Genomic DNA, 22717 nt, shown 5'->3' on the forward strand with positions numbered 1-22717 from the left:
ATTCATTTTCATTTCGATTTTGATGAGAGAACTCGTTTCGTTCCCCGTTTCGGTGAGCAAGAGAATTCAAACCACGTTTCAGGTATTTATCGAAATAGAGAAGAGTCACTCGTGTCGTTTGCTCAAGACAGTTTGAGAGTCAGCTGATTTGGTTTGCAAAAGAATTCAAGATTTAGAGGAACGTTGGTGGTATTTTAGCCAAACGAGCTTTTCAACAGCACGTGTTTATTTTTCCCGCCCCCCATAGCTGCTGGCTGTGACATTCAGACGTCTTTGATTGACAGCAGGTGCGCACAGGAACAAAATGTCACGAATTCCTGACATTCTGTGTCACGTCTTCACGACATCAACTTTGAATGGGGAAACACCTGAAGGAATTTTTCTCAGGGTGCAAACAAGAGGAAAGAGAGAACATTTTGAAGAAGTGGCCCCTGCAGTGGGCTTGATACAGTAAATGTCACCACCAGAAACGCACGCATGGACAATCAGCACTGGGGCACTCCCCGATGTACAAAGACCATCGCTTCATGACCGATGAACCGATGAAATCAATGTCAATCATCACCAAAATAAGGTACAGGCTCAGCAGTTATGTACCTCAGGTGGTTCGACCAGGTTCGGTCATTATTGGCTAAAAAGTGCAGGAAAATGACTGCTTTTTTTCGAGGGGGGGGGGGGTGATTGGTGCATTTAACATGACCATGACTCTGACCTTTGACCTTGACATTTTGATACACGAAAAGCCCCGACACCAAAGAATCTCCTACCAGCAAATGGTTTGGCAAACTGACGTTGAATTTGTGTGAGAGACTGCTTAGCGAGTCTCTCCAAAGCCGTAAACAAAATGACGAGCTAATGACAAGCACATTTGCTGTGTCATGATGGCAGCTTGGTGGAGGGGGGACGGCGGGGACACATGATCCCTCCGAAAGCCCCCCCACCGGCTGCTTTCCGCATCAGGCTCGACGCGTCGTCTATTTGAAGCCGACCCGACGTGACTGCTTGTTTTCTGCTGTGTGAGACGAGCGAGTCCTCAGCTTCTTTGTGGCCCGCCGCCTGCCTGAATAATTCAGTAAGATTCCAATGAGGGAGGGGACGCGGCTGCTTTACCTCCATTAGATACGAGCCGTGTTAGATTAGCTGCTGCGGGAGAGAGAGAGAGAGAGAGAGAGAGAGAGAGAGAGAGAGAGAGAGAGAGCGGTCACGCGACTTGAGGGAGATTCCCTGACGTGACTTCCTGGAAAAATCACCCAGCTTCCTGATGGCCATTCCCAGAAAGCACGAGTTAAACCCAAGGTCCTATCCATTGTCAACATGTTACACAATATACGCCAGTGATGAGATACGCTGAGAGGCCACTTTATTAGGTTTAGCATCTACTGCACATTTGGGCCAAGTACGCCCCATCATCCATCCTTCCATTATCTGAACCGCTTATCGTCACGAGGGTCGCGGGCGTGCTGGAGCCTATCCCAGCTGTCTTCGGGCAACCTGACCTGGTCGCCAGCCAATCACAGTCCACGCATAGACAAAGAACCACTCACAATCACACCTACGGCAAATTTAGAGTGATCAACTAACCTACCATGCATGTTTTTGGAATATATGAGGGAACTGGAGTACCCGGAGAAAACCCACGCAGGCACAGGGAGAACATGTTTCATCCTCTGCACTCTGAGGCCAACAAGCTAATCAATTGAACCATCGTCCCGCCTCCCTGACTTACATTTTGACTAAAACGTGACTATCTCCTAGTATGGATGTCACTGCTATTTTTGCAAAGACAACTTCTGGTTTGAGCTTACAAAAGAGAGTTGTGTAAAGTGTAACAAAAATGCGAATTTGTTCTCGGAGTGGGTCAAAACAAACACGTCACAGTTTTCTGATGGTCTTCCGATGAAAAATGGCGCTTGGCACGGCGCGATGCAAAATAGTTTCCGTGCGCGCACGCCGCGTCGTGTTCCCACCGACAGTATACACGGCCCCCGATGAGAATCTGCTGTTTGCTTTCCTTTCGGCCGGCTAGCGCTACAGCTTTTTTATTTTTCCGGGCCCGTCTGTACAGCTCGGAGCTTGGACGCCTAGCACGGTTTTTAAGCACTTTTGCGGGCCAAATGAGGAGAAAAGTATAGGTTGTGTTTCTGGGGAAGTGTGTGTGAAGTAAATACCCCCCCGCCACCCCTTTCTGGTTTACTGTAACAGAGCAGTGTTGGTTTCAGAGCAGCCGCTCGTGTTTCGCAGCATCAATAATAAACCACCACAAGCGCGCTTGGTCAATAAGACTGCCATTGGGCATGATGGTAAAATATATCAGCTTAGCTGTGCCCATCATTTAGCAGTTTACCCCACTGTTTGAGGTTCTTTTTAATTTTTTTTTTTTTTTTTTTTATACACCCTTTCCCTCATACATAATTGCTTCGCCTATGTAATCCGACGCTTGTCCCGCTAGCACTAAAGTGTTGTTCGGGCCGCAGCTTGTAAGTACTCGCCTTGCCGGGTCAGCACAATGGGGCTAGATAAGGCTCATTAATAATTCAGCGTGTTGCTTTAAAATGCAGTTTGTGGTCAAAGACAATTTCGTTAAGATTGGCTCTGGTTTCTGACCTGCGGCTCAAATGTCAGCGGCTAGCTTTGGCCATTTGCTCTGCCTGATGCTCTGACTTTTAAGCAGACATGGGGGGACTGGATCTGAGTCTGACTTACAGCAATAATATGTTCTAGGCACTCGTGTCAATACAGTATTGTGATCAATGTTGCGCTTGTGGAATAAGAATAAAGCAGAATAATCCTCCCGTTTTCAGCCATCCGAGGAGGCTGCCATTTTATGAAGCGCCGACCACTGCTGTTGACTGAAATTGACATCAAAGTGCCTTCGGGCTCACATTGTAAACAAGCTACCGCTGGCTAGCTAGTGAGGCTAAGCACATTGCGGAATCGCTATTAAGTCGATAATCATTGCCTTCAGGTCCTCACGAAAGGACTACAAGGAAAAACGGAGAAGTCATGCTAACTGCTAAGCTAACCTAAAACTGACACGTAATTGTAAGACCAGAATTAAGTGCTTGGGTGTCCGAGTACACTTTTCAGAGAGGTCTGACTGGAAACACGTTACGACAGAGCATATCCGACTTTCAACAGCAAAATAGAAGGAAAATTCAGAAGTGTCTGGATTCTGCAGATAAAAATCACACTTGCTTAAAGCAGCCTAAACGTACAGTATGTTAAGACAGTATACAATATTTATAAAATCAGTACTGTTCTTTGTTTTCACAAGAGTCCTGACTTTTGATTTTAACAGAAGTGAGTGAGTTGACAAAACAGTTGATTATTTAAAAAAAGGAAAACCAATTGTCCATTTGTTATATTGTCTTGTTTTTATTGTTTAATAAAACCCTTGCCTCAGGGCCCCGGGATTAACCTATAAAAAAAAAAAATGCTCCTCAAAATGAGAAATTTGCTCCTCAAATTAAGTCAATGATTAGCAAAACTGCTCAGCAAAGAAAAAAATATATACATTTAGAGCCTTGGCTGATGTCATGTTGCCTTTCTTTTAAATGACAACCTAGTTGGAACTGAGTCGTCATTTACCGGATCACGATGCACATCCCTCGTCCTCCTTGCAATGCTTCCCTCCCAGAATCCTCCCCTCCCATTGGTGGAGCGCGTATCGCCCGATGATGCCGGTCACCTGATGATCTCACGCTTTAGGTGATGTAGTCTTACAGCAGGTGAGTCATCAGGCGCCGCTTACTGGAACCACATCGCCTCAATCATGCCCCAATCGGCCACTTTCTTTTTATCTGCTGATGCTGATGCTGCATCGTCTGCGCCGCATCACGCAGCCTCCTTTTCCTCCTTCCCATCCCCCCACCTACTCCTCCGCTCTCATTCCCATCAGATGCCTTTGAACTCTTACGAACAAATATGCAAAAAGCATTGCATAAATCCAATCACATTTTTATCACCGCAGCGAACCGTCACTATGCCTGGAATTTGGGATCAATATGAGAAATGAATAACAAATATAAATACATTATTTTCAGCTCCTTGTGTGGTATTGGATGGTACTTCTTGAGAGTTTTATATGGGTCTACTCATGATAGAAACTGGGTTTGGGGGCTTGAAGTTAGCTTATTAGAGTTTTATTCGGCCACACATAACGACAAAAACGCAAATGTTTTGCAATGTATCCGTCTTGTATCAGAGGTTGAAAATTGGTCGCAATTGGACAAAATCTGTCAGGATGGTTCATTTTTGAAGCATGGCTGTAAATAGCTAAATTTAAGCTAAAATTGCTGTTTTTGGTGGGCTATTTTTTTGTCAGTATCGTCATAATAAACATGCTTTCATGAATTTCATGTCGATATGTGAAACTGGATTTGAAGGCTGAATTTTCAAACTAATCTTATTAGAAGTTTGTGTTTTACGTCGAGTCATCGAGTCATGCCACGTTACGCCATGTCAGCATAATGACAAAAATTTGTGTGCTCGTGTTTGGTGTATGTGGTTCAAATTTTGTAGCAATCGGATGATTCTTGGCACACTTTAATCCAAAATGGCTGACTTCCTGTGTAGTGTTGGATATGTGCTATTGAAAGTTTGTTTGTCAACATACTCTTAAAAAACATGCCAGCCAAATTTCCTGTCGATATTAGAAGCTAGATTTGGGTGCTGAATTTTCATACTTATCTTACTTGAAGTTTGTGTTTATGGCAACTAATCGGACTTCACCACAAATGGAAATGGCCAAATCCACACTAAAATGGCTGCTTTGCTCCAAAATGGCAGATTTCCTGTTTGTTTTATGCTATTGTACCCTGAGAATTTTTTGTGGGTCCACTGCTGATATATATGCCGACCAAATTTCATTTGCAAAGTAAAACCGGCTTCTGTGGTTGTGTTTCCCCACAATTCTAGTGGGCGTTACAAAGCCCATTTTTGCTAGCCATGTCCACTGCCCCCACCAAACACTTTCACACAGATGAACAAAATTTAGTGAGTATGGGAAAGCCATAACCCCAATGAAAAATGCTTTCAATTGGCCCATGGGGTAATTATGAGTGAGCCCTGGGAAGTCTGCCCAGCAACAAGTGCCCATGACTTTTGATTATTATTATTTTGATAAAAAAAAAAGCACACACAAGTATTCCTTAAAGTGCTGACTTAGCCTCTTGCCATCTTTCCATGGCGGATCCAAACAAACACACCGTGCCCCGACACAGTCTTATTATTATTCTTATTCTTATTTGACGTTGTTATTGGAGATCATTATGTGAGATAATTATATCTATTAGCTGTGTGCTGTCTGTTCAGCAGTGCCAATGTCAATATTGGTTCACACGGCGCAGGAAAACGCTGTCGGCCAGGTGGGGCGAGGGTGAGAAAGAAGCACAACATAAGTGAGGTACACGCAGTTTGCAATAATATAAAAATATTTGTACGTACTTTATGGCATTATCATTTGCATTTTGACACATGGAAACAATATTTTCAAATATAAAAAAACCCAAAACAAATTGGTGTCAATTGAGTCAAGCCGAGTTCAAATGTGTCTCACATTTGAGTGGCTGTTTGAGTGAAAATGTCATTTTCCCACTAAAGAGCCTCTGTTTGTTTCCTGGTGGCGTTCTTTGACGTATGACTGACGCACACAGAGAGAGCTTTTGTGTGTTGCAGGTGTGGAACTACACGAGGCCAAGCGAAAGGGTGTTTTATTCCTTCGGGGCACCCCCTCTCCCTTAGACGCCCCCTCCTCCCCACCGCAAAAAAAAAATACAATTTGCAGGCCTGCTGCTGGAGAGAAAGGCCAGAAATTCTTACAACTTCCTCAGCTGTTTTTTTTTTTTTTTTGCATGTAACATGCACATGACTGGCAATATCAACCTTGTAAAAATTCAGCCCCCGAGGCCAGTTTCACAGAGCAACATGAAGTTTGGAAGGCACGTGGATCGCGATAGGAACGCCATGAGGCACAGCAAGATGGCCTTTGATTCAAAGACAAAATTTTCTGGTTATTGTTGAAAACAACCTCTCTGATCGCTATGGTAACGTTTAAACGTGCCTTCAAAATAAGATACATCCCAAATACAAAGTGCATGAAAAATAGGACTCACCATCGCTGCATCTTAGCAGAATAGGCTTTGTGTGTGTGAGAATCTCCCTTTGAGATAAAACTGATTAAGTAGGACTCCTGATACTGTCTATTGAATGTAGACTTTTTCTTGAAAGTCACAGGCTCCTCTTCTGTCTCCTGGCTGGGCCTTTTCCCCTTCCCAAAGAAACTTTTTAAAGAGGTTTGCTTTTCACTCATTTTGCTAGCTACTGGGCTTCATTTATGCGGTAACCTATCACGTGACCAAGAAGCGCGTTTTGACCTCCATCAAGAGTGACACACTGTAGACGGATGTAACCTAGAATCCGGTAATTCTTTCAAAATAAAACATCTTTCAGCTTCCGAAATGAATAAAATGGAAGTAGAGTCATACCTCGGGTTTTCGACCATAATCCATTCCAGAAGGCTGTTCGAAACCGATTTTTCGAAAACCGAAACCACGGTCTTTTAAAAAAAAAAATCTTTATTGAACACGTCTGCTCACAATTCTCATCTTCCTGAGGAAGCGTCACTTCCTCTTGTAAGGAAGGCGAGAGGAGTCAAGTGGCGCATTCAAGTGCACTCAGTTTGGTCAAGAACCGATTTTTGGTCGTAATCCGAGGCATAAAAAAACTCGAAATTTTTGGTCAAAAACCCATTTGGTCGAGAACAGAGAAATTCGAAAACCGAGGTTTGACTGTAATGTAAGTTATTGATTCTTTCTGTACAGCCCAGTACCAAATGACCTGGTCCGCTGCCGGGTTGGGGACCGCTGCTCTAAATGGATTTCTTTCCTCGTTAAAAAATTCAGGTTCCTAATCCAGTTTCACTTAGCAACATGAAATTTGGTAAGCATGTCTATCATGAGTAGACCCACAAAAAAAAAGCCTTATGAAGCCAATATCCAAGCAATGCAAGGGGGCCTGGAGATCCCTGGTTAAAACAACTTTCACTGGTTTTAACGTTGAGAGCTTCAGCATTGGAACATTCCCTTTGACAAACTTTTTCAAACAAACTTTAACGACTGGTGGTTCTCTCAAATAGACACACTCATCATTAATTCTCTTTTGATGGGTTTTTATTTTTTAATGTGGCTATAGCTCTGGTGGTAAGTTTATGTCTTTGCCTTTGGTGTCATAAATCGACTCGCCTGCGCTACCAAGCCCTCGTCTTTGGATGATGGCTGCGTTTTAATGGGCTTGTTTGTATTTGCAAAGAAGCTTTTGAATTCTGAACATGACGCAAAGCTTTTTGAGTGAGCCAGAAGGCCACTAGGCTCCTCTTCAGATAGAAAATAACATCTAAGTGTTATTTATAATGGGGCGCTGATTTACAATACGCTGTGTAACATAAGAGGCGGGCGGTACATTGCGTCCAGTCAACAGGTAGACGAGCTGGGCAGCACTCCCAGAATGGAGGCTCTTAGCGGCAGTAAAACGCCACAACCCTGACCTTTCCTCTTTTGGAAGGCTAGCACCTTAAAAATCTCCACCGGCCTACTCGATCAAGCTGCCCGCTTTTACTCGTCTGTCTTGTGCGCTGTTAGTATGCTTACAAAGTGCTACAAAGAAGTGCTTATAGTGTGGTCTTTAACCCTTTCATGCACCCTGTAACCTGATAACATGATAAGCTGTCCACTGTGGTAACTGCTGTCCCTGAAAGGGTTAAAGTAGTGTGACCTTTGATTCCTCTTAATTTGGTTTGATTTTTTTTAATATGTTTTTATTTGGTTTTGCTTCTTTGATTGCGAGGCTAAAAGAACATGACATAAGAAACAATATAACGTCAATTAAAATTTTACTTGCTTATTTTGAAAGTGAGGCTAATTTAATATGGAAGAAAATGAGACTTTCTTTATTTTGATTTAATTTGGTAAATTTGGGTTTGCCCAGTTTAGCTAAGAGGCAACAGACTATTTAAATTCATTTACATTTGAACGTGTTGATTTTTAACTGAATTTCGTTTTATTCGATTTTATGACACTGAGTTTGAGAGCTGGGAAAATATATTTTAGTGTAGTTTAAATTTTGGTTTTGATTGAAATGTAATCTTAATGTAATTTAATGTTATTTTCATTTTAATTTTTTTTATATCATATCAATTTCATTTTAACTGAATTTTAACTTTGGTTGTTTGAGTGCAAGGCTGTGGTAAACTATTATTTAAATTTATTCATTTTATTTGAATTCAGTAATTTTAACCCTAGTCAGGATAAGGTGTTTGGAAAATGTACATATTTTAATTTGAATTTTTAAATTGTAAAATTATTTTTTTAATATAATTTAAAATGAATTGATTTTTAATTTAATTTTGATTTCAATGTCATTGTCATTTTTTAAGAAGGTAATTTTAGTTAAATTTAAATTGAATTTTATTTGAATGTTTTTTTTTTTTACTTCAAGCAAATATTTGAAATAAAATCTATTTTGCTTCATACTTCTCATTTGAGTGCTGGTCAAAGACTGTTTCATTTTATTTATTGCAGTTCACTTCAGTAAAGTTTAGATGAATTTTAATATTGCTGATTTGGAGTGCAAAACTAAGCTGAACCCCCCCCCCCCAAAAAATCCTTTAATTTTATCTTGATTTCATGTTTTCTTAATTTTCATAATCAGACTTCTGACTTATGACAAAATGGTGAATAATTTGATTTCAACTTTGCAACATTTCATTTGCAAGTCTAGTATTTCCTTTTTAACGATGTAACACGGATTCCTTTGAAGTTTGACGGCTGAACCGCACTTGTTTTAAATACGAGCTGTCCCTCTTTTGGTGCGGTTAAGACTTAATTCCAGCGGGCTGTCCGTCACTGTGACTGTGTGGGCTTTAAAAGTGGGCCAAACGCTGACATGTTTTGCTTTGCAATGAAAACACACGTGCGTTAATACTGGTGAGCGAGTGCGCGCGCGGTCGTCGCGTACTGCACTTTCCACGTGTGATGTGATTAGAAAGCAATTTGCCCCCTTGACAATGTGACCCAAGAAAAACACACGCTTTATTAAAACGAAACAAATTACCACATTTAGGCCCCGTAGGACGCCCCAATACATCACATGGATGGATTACTGTTACCACATCCACTCCTTTATCGAGACCAACTGCGCCACAATGTGTCTTCGCTTGACCCGCAAACTGGGCTGAAAAGCTTAACTCAACACCATTGCGCTATTTTTATACAATGTGTGGTTTAATCTTTCTGCCGTGAAAAGAATTTGGATCGTGCACATTTCCGATACAGCCTAGCGGACGGTCTTTTGTATTTCTTCACCAAATCTTCGTGTAGTACTGTATGCTTCGATGTATTTTGCTGTCCCATGGTGGCCAAGGAAGGAGCAGCACGATGCACATTGAATAATCACGATACGCGAACTGTTTCATTCTTTGCATTCTTGTTAATTATGTCGTTACTTTGTGTTTTGGATCAAGTAAAATACTGCAGAGTGCAATTTTTGTGTGTATTTTTTGGACACTTCAAATGAATGCAGTTGTTGAAAAATTGAGGACGAACCACGAATATTTTCTGTAAGTTAACAATTAAAAAAAAATAATTTCATTAATTTCGAGTGCTATGCTAAGCTATGAGTCAATATTTATTTCACCGTTTATGTTGTTTTAGAATAATGACATATTTTCAATTTTACTTAACAAGCTGTAATTGGATTTATAATTTAACATTTTTTTTATCAAGCTAAATTTTGCTACTTTTTTTTTAACAGTTCTTTTCCCGGCAGTGTGAAGGACATGAACCCTTGTGAGGATAAGGTGTTTGGAAAATGTCAGGGTTTTAATTTAATAATAATTCAAAATCCATTTCATTTCATTTAAAATTCAAACTTTGGTGCAATCTGATGATTCTTGGCAGACTCCAAAATGGCTGACTTTTTGTGTTATGTTGAATATGGGTTATTGAACGTTTTTTGTCGACATACTCCAAAAAACAAAAAAACATGCTGTCCAAATTTCTTGTTGATATTAGAAGCTGGATTTGGGCGCTGAATTTTCAGACTTATCTTACTTGAACTTTGTGTTTTATAGCAACTTCACCACAAATGGAAATTGCCCAATCCACACTAAAATGGCTGCTTCAGTCGCATCTTCACATGGCTTTTAAGTATCACTACCACACAGACACCACTGAACGCAGCAGCTCTTGTTTTCATTGGGAAACGGACAGTGGGCGTTTGTTCGCTTTGTCGCAGATTAGTGTGGATTTAGTTTGTCTTTTGAGGAGCTGGCCGTCTTAAAAATCCCAAGCAGACACACGGATCACGTTCCAGCATCGGTGCCAGTGTGTGTGTGCCGATGTGAGACGGCGTGCGTGAGCGTGTATGCAATCGTGAGCGTTCGTATAAGTGTGAATGTGTTTCGTGCGCGCACGCGTGTGTGTGTGTGTGAGTGAGTTTGTCTGCGGAGACTTGAGGAGAGGGAAAGGCAAAGCGGTCGGTTGCAAGAGAAAAGACGAAGCAGATGCTCGCTCTCGACGAGGGCGACAGGACGGTGCCAAGAGACTGTTGCTGCTGGCACCGCGCATGGGAGAGAGTCATTGCAAATGGCGATGGAAGGGAGGGTGGCTGGTCTCCGTAGTGCAGTAGTTGTGCCCTTATAAAGAAAGCGGCGGGATATACTGTTCTCTGAGTGAAATGCCATATTAAATAAACACCGAGTAGTGGGTGGCGTGTACGTGCGTGCGTGTGTGTGTGTGTGTGTGTGTGTGTGTGTGTGCGTGTGTGTGTGTGCAATGTAAAAATAGAGTGTATATACTTAGTCTTTACGCTCCGACTCCAAGATTGGAGCTCAATCAGGGCACAGCTTGGAAGTGGAGCATTTTTCCGAAGGTGGTGGGGGTAAAGGACGATGTCATTTTCAGTATTACCTTCACGATGTTTTTTTTTTTTTCCTCGACACCAAAAGTGAAAAATGAAACTCAACAGTGTGATCCATGCAACGTTGAAATAGAATATTTAAAATGTATCTCGATGCGTTTGTATGAGACTGCTTCTTCAGTTTGCGTGTCCAAAAATGATCTTCCAAGCCAAGTCGCAGGGGTTTATGCTTTTGATGGGGTTACCCTGGGCCAGACCCGTCCAAACGGGTGGGCCAGAAAGGGCCGTCTGTGCCCGCTCACCAAGTTGCTTGTTCGCCTCCCTTTCGGCCCGCTCACCACCTGTGGCAGGTGCCGGGAGTGGGCCTTCTTCCAATATTGTGAATGTGAGTGTTATGTCACAACAACACGAGTGGTCTGCCTCCACCAGCGAGACAATACAGTATGTGTGCATGTGCGTGGAGTAGATGTAGGGCTGGGCCTGTGCCAGCAGAAGACAAGTAGTATGAAGTCATTACCAGTCAGACCGGGGAGTAATCCGCTGCAGCACTGTTGCTTCAGAAACTGGAAGAGTTTGTGTGTGTGTGTGTGTGTGTGTGTGTGGGCATGCACATTGCATGCGTGTGTGTATGTGGGTGGTTCATGGTTATTGTCATGTTTAAAAAATGAAGATAAAAAAAATCTTTAAATTAAATGCACTGCTTGAATGATATTGAATTAAAAATATCAAATAAAAAATATCGAATAAAAAAAAGATTACGTTGTCTTCAGATGCAATGAAATGATGCTGAATATTTGAAATATTTCTATAAAAATTAAAGAACCTAAAAAAAAAATCTTCAATGACATCATTAACTCAGCATTTTGAAAGAATCAAACTATTTTGAAAACTTAATTAAACCGAATCACATTCACTTGAAATATGGCAACACTTGTTTTAAAACAAAGTAGTGACACAAAAAAGGGAACGGAAAAAGAAAAAATCTTCAAATCACATCGTCAAACCAAGTGATTATGAATACGAAGTTTGAATGCAAGTCACTTGCTGAACACTTTCTCTGCTCTCCTGCTGCGGTTGCTGTGATGCTTTCCATGTTGCACTTGTTTATGGGGCGGGAGGACGGAGGGGGTGAGTCAGAGGTTCACAGAGAAGAAGCATTGAAGTAGAGGCCAATGTTTATGTTTGTGTCTGGTTTTCTCTCTCTCTCTCTCTCTCTCTCTCTCTCTCTCTCTCTCTCTCTTTTCACTGTACAAACAGCGAGCCAGCGCCATCTTTCTTCCCTTCCCATCCTTCCATCCTTCCATCCAGTTGACAAGTGTCAGTGTCGCTCCTCGGCCTCTATCCACCTGCCAGTGTTTGTCTTCCAGTCTGGCTCTGCGTGTCTGCGAGGGAAAAAGGGAGGGAGGAAAAGCCATCAGGTGGATGGACGGAGGATGGGCGGAGCTGGAAAGAAAAGAAAAGAACGCCTGTGGTACCGCCATCAGGAGTTTCCATCGGGGTGGAAGAAAAAAAAAAAAACCCAGACGTCTGTGCAAGCTTTATCAGGAAGGAGTGCGGCTAGTGAGACAGCAGGGAGATTTTTATATTGTTGTGACTGGACTTTCCTCGTTTGCTTTTACCATCTGGGATGTAAACAAACACCACAAGAACACAAGATGCACGTGTAGCTATACTTTGTTCGACATGTGCGAACAAAACAGGGGCGGAGTTAAACTTGGCACACATGCACAAAACTTTACCCAAACACGCATAATACAAACAGGTATAAATCAAAGTTAAAAAAAGCAACATTTTGCTGATCTTAATTTACTAGATAATGCGTTTTTCTTTGCTGTTTCTTTGCTTTTGTGTGTATTTCCTTCGCTACTTCTATCTCATGCACCGATTGACTGTTAGCTCGCCAATCAGAGTGATCAATTGTCATATTATTTATGAATGTATGAAAACAGGAGGGGGGGTGGGGGGTTCACATGTTTATTCAACATTTAAAAATACTTCCCGAATATGTATTATAGTTTCTGTACATTTTTGAATCCTGCTAAATTCTTGTAAGTGCGGGCATTATATTGAAAAGTTCATTTACTAGAAATGACAGAAGCTGTGAAAACCAAAGGGGAAAACAAGTGTTTATCTCATCTGGAGTTTTTACTGGAGTTTTACAAGTGAGAAGGTGTAAAGGTGCAGAAAACGTTTAACCTTTTAGGCGAACTTTGCCCTTTGTGTGTCCTCCTCCACAGCAGCTGTGTGGCTCTGCACTTTTATAATGTAAAAATTCACAGCCTTTAGCGTACTCGCACATTCGCTCCTACACTTGTTGACGCCTGAGAGGTAAACATATTGTGGTTAGCGTAGAAAACGTACGACTCCCACTATCACGTGTGAGGTTTTTTTTTTAAACCACTCACAATTTCAGTATGACTGAAATTACCCTCTGAGCAGGGCTCGTAAAACACTACATGTGATGCATTTTACCACCACCTACAGGGTCGGAGTGGAACAGTTTTGACTGCAAATGACTCAAAATGGACTTTATTCTGCTCCATTAAAAGTACCTTCATAAATTGTCATCCTAAATATAGATTAAAAGTCTCCGCCTTACTTAAGGCGAATGGGCTAGCTAACAAGCTAGCAACAGAGCCAGCTAGCAAAGCCGTGTAACTTTGACAAACTGTGGGCAAACTTAGCAAAGCTAGCTCGACGATGCGGCTAGCCGGGTGAACGTGAACAGCATTGCTGTATTAAAAATGGCCCTGATTTTTATTCTGCTCCATGAAAGGTAGTTTCGAAATTGTTAGCTTACTAGCTGTTCACCCGCATCATCTCGACAAGTTTACCACCCAGCCTTGTATTATTCAAACATGCCTACGAGGCTCCAAAGGTGCTGTTGTTGCCAGCGACTGGGTGTCCCGCTTGTTAATGGGGTCAGTGCAGGCCCCCTGGGAGGAGGAGGAGGATTAGGAGCAGAAGGAGGAGGAAGAGGAGAGGGCAGCGAGGACACACTGTCCAAAGCTTTCAGCTCTGGGGCGGCCAGATGAAAAGAAAATAAGAGCGCTACGCGTTCCATATGTCGGGGCAAAGGGTGAAAATGTGCTTTGCATTTGCTTCCCTCTCCGGTTTGATTGGGACGTCTGTGGCACTTGTGTGTGTGTGTATGTGTGTCTAAATGGAGCGCAGTTGTGGTTTTAGTACTTAGTTTGCAGGATTATACAGAAACTGCCCAAGCGTTATGTGAGTGGGTGGCACAATCAAAGGAAGATGCGATTATTTTAACTTTGTTTTTTTCTTCAGAGTATTTGACTTTTTTGGGGTGAAAAGGTCCGTTATTCTCTGAATTGTGCTACTTCATCTCCAAAATTGTCCTGAAGATATGATTTTTCTTTCTCATAAATGATGTGTTTGTTCTTGAAAGTGTGCATATTGTGGAAAATATGCAGCTTGTTTTCTCCAAAAAAATTGTTGCTGTATGTTAAGGGGCCTTTATTCTTGCTAATACAAGTTTCCTTGAAAATGTAAAACTTATTTTCTTGAAAATATATCGCTTTTCTCTTCAAGTCATAGAAGTTGTGGGTGGGGGGGGGGTGGGACTAAAAAAAGGCTCAATGTGTGTGAATGTCTCAAAAATATACAAACTTTGTTGTTGAAAATATACAATATTTTCATTACAAATATATGACTTTTTGTATATTTTGGATTGAAAACAAATACTGTATGACTTTTCCTTAAAAATATATGACTCTGAAAAAAAATGGTTTTGCTTTATATAACTATGACTTAAGAAAAGTGTTTATTCTTTAACGTACACAACTTTTGTCTTTATAATACAAATCTATTTTTTTAGAAATTATATGGCTTTTTGGAGGGAATACTCCACTTTTTGGAGGTAAAATATCCAACATTTTGTGCAAATCTGTTCCTTCCTTCCTTTTGGCTCTTGACTAATCCACTTGTGGAGATTTCCTTCCCCTGAGTAGCGAGACGGATCCTCGCAGCACCTCTGGAGATCTCCTCTGGCGCTCAAGTTAAAGATGGAGGTGATTTTGTTGATTAGATTTAAGCCTGTGAAACAAGACCTTAGATACACATGGAAGAAACGGGGGTGGGAGGCCCGATTTATTAAAAAATGCTGGTGGTTGGTGACACAGGCCACAACATAACCTGCACTATCTAATCAGGGGTCGGCAAATTTTTGTGCCCAGATGAGATTTTGATCAGGATTAGTATCCAGGGTTTGGGAGGGTGCTGTACGCGGACCGCGGGCCATACTTTGCCCACCTCAATCTAATATGAGCTGTGTCAACAATTCCCACTTTGCAAAGATAATAATGCTGGTTTTCATTGAGTAGTGTCGAATTGCGGATGTTCCTAATGTTGTGGGTCACTCCATGGGAAAGGTCGACTCTTCACAAAAAGTTCGGGTGAAATTGATGGAAAAATGTAAAAAGTTCACGCGACAGTGATATAATATCATATGAAAGTGGGACATTTAAGTAGAAGGATGCACCGTTGATTTCCTCATCTCAACAATTTATTGAAACAAAAGTTGACAACAATGGTTGGTACACCACAACCAAAAATGTCAACGTGTTAAGAACTCGTCATGTGCCCTTGAGCATCTTTCTGTGACTCTTCCAGTGTCTCGGTATGTTAAGATGTGAACAGCATGATGAGGACGACTGTTTGAACGCCAGCTCTAATTGAACCAGGACATAAACAACCCATTCCTCACCCCATGCAACACAACTCAACATCTCCTCCAATTCTCTGGGGAACCTCTTGGACCAGGCTGGCTCCACTGTTTTCCAGGGGGAGTCCTGGGAGGGCATACCCTAGCTGTGACTCACTTCCTGGTGCACAGGTACACTCATCACCCTGGTATTGCAGTGGAAGTGGAGGAGGCATGCGCGTGTTTTTGTGTGTGTGTGTGTGTGTGTGTGTGTGTGTGTGTGTGTGTGTTTGTGGTCACGGTGCAAGCCCAGCTAATGAGTCACACAATAAGTCACTAATCTTCGCCGAAGGTCTTGTTTTGTCTGGCATGAATATCGGTTTTTTGGAAAGACGGAACCTTTCTCTCACTTCCTCCTTTCGGAGCTAACGATCCAAACTAGCCACATAAGTAAATAATGATCCAAGTAACCAATTACAAAAAATTAATTGGCTAACTGCCTACCTAAGTAACTAACTAAACAATTAAGCTAAACTCAAGAATTAAGCTAATAAACACAACAATTAAGCGAAACTCAACAATTAAGCTAAACCAAACAATTGCTACTGTAACTAAGTAACTAACTTCACAAAAATAATAAGCGAACTAACTAAATAACGAACTAAATAATTAACTAACTAGCTAACTAACTAACTGTTTATGTAACTAGTGTATGTAGCTAAGTATCTAACTAAATGGCTACATACTCCAGCTAAGTAATTAACCAAGGAATTAGCTAGCTAACAAACCGGATATGTGACTGACTAACGAACTAGCTAAAGCATTCTTCCTCGAAAGTGAGGAATGAAGAAGTTTTCCGCATTGATTATTACCCCTCCAGAGAGCCAGGGGCCACTTTGAGCCCGTTGCCCCCTCACCCCTGGGTGGGGTTAAGTATGTGAATGTGGGGCGACAGGGGGAATCACAGCGAAGCAGAGGGTTAATTGTGGTCCCTCTTAGAAGTGATTGCCAAAATCACCCACGCCTGCGCCCCCCCACCCTACCCCCCTCCCTTCCCAGTGGTCCCATCATCTCACAGCACTGATACAAGTGTTCATTTTTCATGCGCAGCATAGACACTCGGCTTGTTTCCCGCGACGTGTTTGGCATTCCGGAGAGCGCCGGGAGGTCAACGCGTCTTTGGACCCAGCCCACCCCTACCCCACCCCCGGCCTTAAAAAGGCACAAACCCAGCTATAGTTCTCCAGATATTCACACAGGAAGCATGGCAACTATGAGGGGGAGATCTGCAGGAAGAGCAGGAATGTTCATTTCAGGGGGGAATTTCCCTTAAAAAAAAAAAAAAAATTCAACAGTGAAACAATGCGAGTTTGTCACACTGTCGGTTTGAGATTAAGAGGCTTGTGTGTGATTGGTTGTGACACAATGGATGACACGGCAGAAAATGAACTACCGTGAGTCATTCAAAGTGAAAAATGGATTCAGCATTCAAAGGGAAAACATGAGTGTTCTTTTGATTATAAGCAGAAATGATCACAAAAAAAAAATGTGTAGAAAAAATATAATTGAGAAAGTTAACTTGTAAGTGATGACAGCACATGAAAAATGTAAGCGACATAAAAATATCACGAAAAAACAAATGTCAGAATTTAAAACATGAATAAAAATAAAATGCAATAATGAAAAGATTATTTGAGTGCAAGAAATAAAAACATGAGAAATGCATATTATTGCATGTGTAAGAAATCATTGAATAACTAAAATATAGATAAAGATAAGTTGCCAACAAACAAAAGTAAACAAACTCAATAATTAAAAATTAAAAAAGTAAAACAAAAAAAATCACAAATATGAACTGAACTTAAAAAAAAATAAAGAGCAAAGATAATGTCTACAATAATTTAAAAATATTCCAAAAACAAACATAAAAGACAAAATATAAGCAAAAAAGTAAATTAAAAAGATAAATTAATTACAAAATGTATAGCAAAAATAATGTCAAGAAAAAAACTAATCAATCTTTTTAATTAAAATGTAAGCAGCATCATCCAAATATGTCAAGGCAGCAATCAGCCATTTTAAAAGAATGTTTTGAAAAAAAAATATATATATATATATATTTTTTAAAACAGTTTATTTTAATAATGAACTAATAATCCACTCATTTTTTTAATTATTACTTTGTACTTATGGTTACAGTTCATTTACATTTACATGAGTGGTATTGTGGATTTGTATGATTTGCAATAAATTAACTAACTAACCAACGACTGAAAGAGATGAATTATTTGAAATGCATTGAAATTGAATGACAGCATCTTTGTGTGGTTCAAGACTCAGCCCTGTTTGCACTCCCAATCAACTTCCAATCCACAAGGAAGGACGACCACGAAGAAAAATGTTGCAATGAGCTGCTTGAAAAATGAGAGTCCTTGACCCTTTGTTACCTCTGGGGATGGATGATTGCATGAGCCCCTCCGCTCCCCTTCCCTCCAACACCCCCCTCCCAACCCCCTAAAAAGCTTTAAGTACAAGGCTTGTTGTTGGGCGTGGCGCTGTGTGTGTGTGTGTGTGTGTGTGTGTGTGTGTGTGTGTGTGTGTGTGTGTGTGTGTGTGTGTGTGTGCGTGCGTGTAGGGTCTCAGCTGTCTCCATTAGCCTCTAATAGGGATGTCACTCTGGGGCTTTTAACTTTGCTTGTTAGCATGCAGGGATGCCCCCTCCCTCCCTTTTTTGCCGTCCATTAGCATTGGCGTTACCCATCATGCATTGCGCACACGTCACCTGAACACCTGTGACATGTCCCGCACGCACACAAAAGGCACAAATCTTGGCAGTGTGCCCAGGTGCCAGGTGGATGGGGACTTGGTAGCCCCCCTTGATGCTTGACAGGAAAAAAAAAAAAAAAAAGGCCCAGGACTAATTTGTGGGTGCCAAGGTTATGACAGCTAACGAAAACAAACGAAATTAAGTGAAACTAAATTTGAAAAGACGTTTCTCCAAATAAACTTAAATAAAAAAAAAATGTCGAAAAAAACCAAAACTAACAGAATTATTTTGGTATCCCTTTTAAGTATTGCACACGTGTACCCAGTATTCAAAAAAAATAACACATAAAACCAACACTAAATCTCATTTTTAAAAAGGCATTTTCAAAAAAATAAAGACGGATAAAAACCACCAAACCAGCTCAAAAAAATAATTCAAACTAACTGAATTTGGAAAAACAAAAATTAAAACGCGCACGTGGGTGTGGATGGTCGATTGTCTCTCCAGTTTGTGCCCTGCAACTGACTGGCGACCAGTTCAGGGTGTCCCCCGCCTACTGCCCGAAGACGGCTGGGACAGGCTCCAGCACCCCCCATGACCCTTGTGAGGATAAAGCGGTTTGGAAAATGGATGCATATCACCACTCGACTAATTATGCAAACAATTATTTTGAAGTTGATTCTTTTGAGCGATCCGCAAAGTGGTAGTTTCTGTCTTATACATCATGCGTGGCTGACGATAAGTGTTTGAAGGTTACGCGAAAGCAAGAATCCTGCCATCTTGATCGACTCCTCTACTTACCTGTTGCGCCTTTCAACTCGTCTTTTTAAAAACCTTCACATAAGAAAGAATGCAGATGATTTTGAAGAATAGCAGGCCTATGAGATTCCAAGTAGCTGAACGCTATCTTAGCAGGTGAGCAATAACAAGAAGATGGGAAAGAAATATGAAAAGTCCACCAAATAAAAACAAAACAAAGAGAAATGAGGAGGTGGTGCACTTTTGTCCTTGTTAAAGGCGGCCGCATCCATCTGGTCGCCATCTGAGCTGCTTGCGGATTTTTTTTTTTTTTTTTATTGACGCTCTTATAGCTTGGCAGGCGCAGCCAGAGGCCTGGGGGTTCGGTTTACCTGCCAAAACACAACCATCAGGCATACGGAGAAGAATTAATTTGATGCTAGATTGGGGGGAAGTAGGGGGAGTCTCAAGTAGAGTTTTTAATCACGTGATTGCTTTCGCACGGCCAAATAGTGCTCCGATTTGGCGTTTAACCAAACTCACTGTGAAAAAATGGCCCCAAAATGTCCAACAAAACTCAGAGTTCAAACGGTAATCAAGGGAGAGATGTTAGCAAATTTGGTCATCCTGTGATTTGCTGTTGCTCTTTTTTTTTTCGTTTGTTTTGTTTTTGTTTTTTTGTGGAATTCCACACTGGGAGAGTAGCAATGTGATGATAGCCATAGAACAGGAAGTGGAACTTGCTAACCGTTTTTGGGCCTTTTTTGTTAAGAATGAACGCGCAAACCAACTAATTAGTTCTGTATGAAGTGAACCTGGACCAAAGCACGACGCGATTACCAAAATCATCAAGTAACGGACACTCCGTAATTCTTTTTTGGCAGGGTTGAAAATTTGCCAGTTAATGGATGACCCTCAAATTTTTTTAGGAAGCAAAATTAATACCCATGAAGTGTTTTTTTCTAGTAGAAATTTTGTACGCTAACAACTCTTCTAACTTGGCGATTTATTAGGAGCGGGGCGTTTAGACGTCTTTTCAGAAAGTGTGCAAAAAAAAAAAGGCAAGCAAGCGAATGCCGATTTGCCAGTCGGATTTGCTGTCCATTCGGGCTCACACACACAAATTGAACATTACAGCCACTCATTTCTTTTGATCCTTTCCCACGAAGCTCATCAGGCTTTTAAGAAAAAAAAAAAAATCTGCTGTTTTTGTTTGACTTGCTAACCCTCCAAACCAAATTGCCTTCTCAGACTTTTCGCTCAACATTTCAACTGGAAATGCGATGAAAGGGGATCGAGTTTCCGCGGGGAAGGGGATTTGATGTGAATGTGTGCATGTGTGTGTGTGTGTGTGGGGGGGGGGGCGTTGGAGGGTGTGGGTGTAACTGGAGTTTATTAAGTTTGGAGGATTACACAAAAACTAGCTGAGCAATATGTGGCTGAGTGGGTGGCGCATCTTCAAAGGAGAAGATGGCAACTTGGTAACTTTTTTCGACCTAACGTTTCATGATAAAAATATGCATTTTTTTATTTGTACATAACACATACACGCGGACAATTTTCAATCTCAGACTTGAAAAAAAAAACCTTGACAATGTCTTTTTTTCCTGAAAATGTAAGGTAACAGCTGTAACTGAGTAAGATAAAATATTAATAAAAATGTGATTTTTTTTTTTTTGCTTGAAAATATTTGACTTTCTTGAAAATATACTTTCCAACTGTCTTGAGAATACATTATTCTTTTCTCGAACGTATGAGTCTTTCAAAAATATGCAAAAAAAACCCCCAAAAAAACTTTGAACTGCTTCATCCTCACGAGGGTTGCGGGTGTGCTGGAGCCTGTCCCAGCCGTCTTCGGGTAGTAAGCGGGGGACACCCTGAACTGGTTGCCAGCCAATCATAGGGCACATATAATAACCACTCGCACTCACACTCACACAATTTAGAGGTTCAGTTAACCTGCCATGCATGTTTTTGGAATGTGGGAGAAAACCGGAGTACCCAGAGAAAACCCACGCAAACTCCACACTGAAAACAAATTTTCACAGAAATGTATAACTCTCAAAAAATATGTGGCATTTTTTTGAGAATCATTTTTTTTAAAATATATTTTGTGTGCATTTGCAAATTTGTTTCCATTTTAGTTTTGTGAGCCTGATTTTTGTCAGGTTTGTCATCAGTTTTTACCGCTCTTTGTAGTTTATTTTTGACTTTTTTGTTGCTTTTTATTTTATGTCATTATTCTGATTTTTATCTGTTTTTGTGAAAATATTGGGTGTTTTTTTTTAATCTGTTTTTGGGGCGATTTATGATGTTTTTGGTCAGTCATTTTTTTCGTCTGTTGTTGCCAGATTTTGTACTATTTTTTATGAGGGCCTGGGGCGGGGGCGTATGCGGGGGTTTTGGGGTGGGTGGTGGAGTAAAGACAGATGTGCTGGGAGATTGCAGCGGTGGGAAAGATTAGCAGGACAGCTGCAGGCGGCGCAGCTACTCTTACAAAAAAGTTTTGGCTGCAGTTCAAGTTTCAGCTACTCCTCCCTGTGATGCATTGTGGCTCTCTCTCTCTCTCTCCTCTTTCTCTCTCTCTCTCTCACCGTGTTTGACATTTGCCAAATAGTGAGCCTGCAGTCCATTTGTGAAGGTCAGGCTTGACGTGACAGCCGTCAGGTGTGAGGCTGGGAAAAAAAAAGAGAGAAAGAGAAAGGCAGCGATGGGGGTGCGACGGCAGCCTGCACTTGGTTGAAACACAGCCAGAGTAGGCAAATGACAGGGACAAAGATTTTTTTTTGGGGAGGGGGGGGGCAGAGAGGGTTTATGTATTTTTGTGAAAAAAATAGTCACGTTCAGTCAACAGAAATTTACAGAAAAAAAGTTGGACTGAAAATATGAGAAGGCTTTTCCTGACAGATGTTTTTTTTTGTCTTTGAAACGACCCCCCCCCCCCGCTCAGCAATATTGTCCAAAAACATTTTGAGTTTTTCTTTTATCTCAAAAAATACAGAACATACATACATTTTTTTTAATGAAATATTAAGATATGGGACTTATTACTAAATTCTTGATAAATCTGACTTTTAACATCAAAAAAGATTTGGACAAACCAAAATGTATTTTTCTTGAGAATTTGACTTTTAGAAATTACATAATCATATTCTGAAAATATTCACTGTTTTCTTGGGGGGAAAAAATATTGAGCGTTTTGTTTTTTGTCCCCTGTGTGTGCGTGCATGTGTGTGTGTGTGTGTGTGTGTGTGTGTGTGTGCGCGCGAGTCCATCAACCGGCTTCAACTTGTCGCTTTGAGCTTCCAAGAAAGCTTTTGTCTGGCAGCAGGACAGCATGTAATTTGCTCTCACTTCCTGTTTAGCAGCCACTAAAGACAAATGACAAGACGATAAGACACTCGAGTGGCGCTCGATGAGGTCGCCCGTCAGACTGGGTCCTCCTTGAAAGAAGTTATGTTCGTTGTTATTTTTTGACTTGAATATGTGACAGTTTTCTTGAAAAAAAAAAACATCCCCCAAATGTTTAAAATAGTTCTCAAAATATTCAACTTTTTTTTGTTGTTTCATGAAAAGACTTCTCAATGCTATTTTCAGTATTTATAAATTATATATATGGCATATTATATATATTA

General features: G+C 41.0%; 1 long non-coding RNA gene across 1 annotated transcript in view; it reads right to left on the reverse strand.

The window, feature by feature from the left end:
• LOC109531897 (uncharacterized) overlaps positions 1-7741 on the reverse strand; it is a 21274-nt gene extending 13533 nt beyond the window's left edge. Inside the window, exons 1-2 of the long non-coding RNA XR_002171274.1 lie at positions 7714-7741; positions 4965-4970 (exon numbers count right to left, since the gene is read on the reverse strand). This is a non-coding gene — a long non-coding RNA (uncharacterized LOC109531897). The remainder of the gene's footprint in view (positions 1-4964; positions 4971-7713) is intronic.
• Between the last annotated feature and the right edge of the window lie 14976 nt (positions 7742-22717).

This window comes from Hippocampus comes, unplaced genomic scaffold, assembly GCF_001891065.2.
Source record: "Hippocampus comes isolate QL1 unplaced genomic scaffold, H_comes_QL1_v1.1 scaffold22, whole genome shotgun sequence".
NCBI lineage: Eukaryota > Metazoa > Chordata > Actinopteri > Syngnathiformes > Syngnathidae > Hippocampus > Hippocampus comes.